Below are 2041 nucleotides of genomic sequence, written 5' to 3'. Positions count from 1 at the left end.
GAAGTTTGAAAAATGGGCCAATTCATTTTGAATTGAAAAAATGTCCTGGAAAACCTGGAATTCTGGGAAATCTGGGAATTTTTGGATTTTGTCCATGAAAAACCCGCGATTCCCGAATAACTTGAACAGGTTGAAGTTGGAACGGTTTGAATCGGGTGAAAAATGTGGAAGGTAAAGCGCGCCAAAATCTGGAGAAGAAGAAGAAGTTGAATCAATAGATGAATTTTGGTGTAGAAAACCATGTGACTGTTAGGTTTTTTAAGGGCTTTATAGGCAGAATACAGCGACTTTAAGTTGACTTTTGCTCGCATTTCTTTAATATTTAGAATGCATAAAAAAAGAAAACCATATGTTTGCCTGTCTTGCATAAGGATTGTGAATGATAGGCAAAATAAAAAAAAGTGCAGTTCCCATTTACTGTAAGTGCAGCTGCAGCTTTTTAAGATCTCAGGCGGAATGTCTACATGCTCGTCTGTACATATGGTCCCATACAACAAAAACATATATATACACACAAATATTAGCAAAATGACGACATCTTTAGCTCACAATTATCAAGTCTTTGTAAACATTGTGACTCGTATGTACATCAATAAGCAGCATGATTGCACTGGATCTTTGAAATCTTTTTTTTTTGGGGCCACTTGCAACAGAAGCGACGACACAAAGTGTGGAAAGTTGCGGAACAAAAAAGTCGGGTGTCGGGGGTAATTCTTGACACATTCAAACCAATAATTAGCAGAAATGTTCACAATGGGCTAAAAAAAAAAAGCTTCCTAATATTTAAAGGCCTACTGAAATGATTTTTTTTTATTTAAACAGGAATAGCAGATCCATTCTATGTCATACTTGATCATTTCGCGATATTGCCATATTTTTGCTGAAAGGATTTAGTAGAGAAAATCGACGATAAAGTTCGCAACTTTTGCTCGCTGATAAAAAAAAACCTTGCCCCTACCGGAAGTAGCGTGGCGTCACAAGCGGTAGTGCTGCTCACAATTCCCCGTTGTTTACAATGGAGCGAGAGATATTAGGAGCGAGAAAGTGACGATTACCCCATTAATTTGAGCGAGGATGAAAGATTTGTGGATGAGGAACGTTAGAGTGACGGACTAGTATGCAGTTCAAGAGATATCTTTTTTCGCTCTGACCGTAACTTAGGTACAAGCTGGCTCATTGGATTCCACACTCTCTCCTTTTTCTATTGTGGATCCCGGATTGGTATTTTAAACCACCTCGGATACTATATCCTCTTGAAAATGAGAGTCGAGAAGGCGAAATGGACATTAACAGTGACTTTTATCTCCACAACAATACATCGACGAAGCTCTTTAGCATGAGTTAACGTGATAGCATCTGTCTCAAATGCAGATAGAAACAAAATAAATAAATCCCTGACTGGAAGGATAGACAGAAGATCAACAATACTACTATCAGGAGACACCGAACCAAACACTGGACATGTAAATACACGGTTAATATGTATTCGACGCCTGTCGAAGCCTAGCAATGCTGTTGCTAACGACGCTAACTTAACAACGGGACCTCGTCAGAGCTATGATAAAAACATTAGCGCTCCACCTACGCCAGCCAGCCCTCCTCTGCTCATCAACACCCGTGCTCACCTGCGTTCCAGCGATCGACGATGCGGTCGGCGGCCCGGAGACGTAGGAAGTCAAGGTGAGTTCGCCGCTACCGCGTCTGCTATCCAACAAAGTCCTCCTTGTTGTGTTGCTACAGCCAGCCGCTAATACACCGATCCCACCTACAACTTTCTTCTTTGCAGCCTCCATTGTTCATTAAACAAATTGCAAAAGATTCCCCAACACAGATGTCCAGAATACTGTGGAATTTTGTCGAAGAAAACAGAGCTCTGTGTATTGTGTCCAAAAGGGTCCAAACACTTCCGTGGACCTCGCGACGTCACGCGCATACGTCATCCTCCAAAGGCGTTTTGAACCGGAAGTTCCCCGGGAAATTTAAAATTGCACTTTATAAGTTAACCCGGCCGTATTGGCATGTGTTGCAATGTTAACATTTC

At 41.4% G+C, this 2041-nt stretch overlaps 1 protein-coding gene across 1 annotated transcript in view; it reads right to left on the bottom strand.

The window, feature by feature from the left end:
- Positions 1 to 294: 294 nt before the first annotated feature.
- The window catches only part of pth1r (parathyroid hormone 1 receptor), a 211141-nt gene continuing 209394 nt past the window's right edge, over positions 295 to 2041 (bottom strand). The window contains exon 13 of the mRNA XM_062022463.1: positions 295 to 2041. This exon is cut by the window's right edge and continues 669 nt beyond it. The gene's annotated coding sequence lies outside the window, so the exon portion shown is untranslated.

This window comes from Entelurus aequoreus, linkage group LG16 (assembly GCF_033978785.1).
Source record: "Entelurus aequoreus isolate RoL-2023_Sb linkage group LG16, RoL_Eaeq_v1.1, whole genome shotgun sequence".
Classification (NCBI taxonomy): Eukaryota; Metazoa; Chordata; class Actinopteri; order Syngnathiformes; family Syngnathidae; genus Entelurus; species Entelurus aequoreus.
The sequence above is the reverse complement of the archived record's forward strand: the minus strand, read 5'-3'. Positions and strand labels throughout refer to the sequence as shown.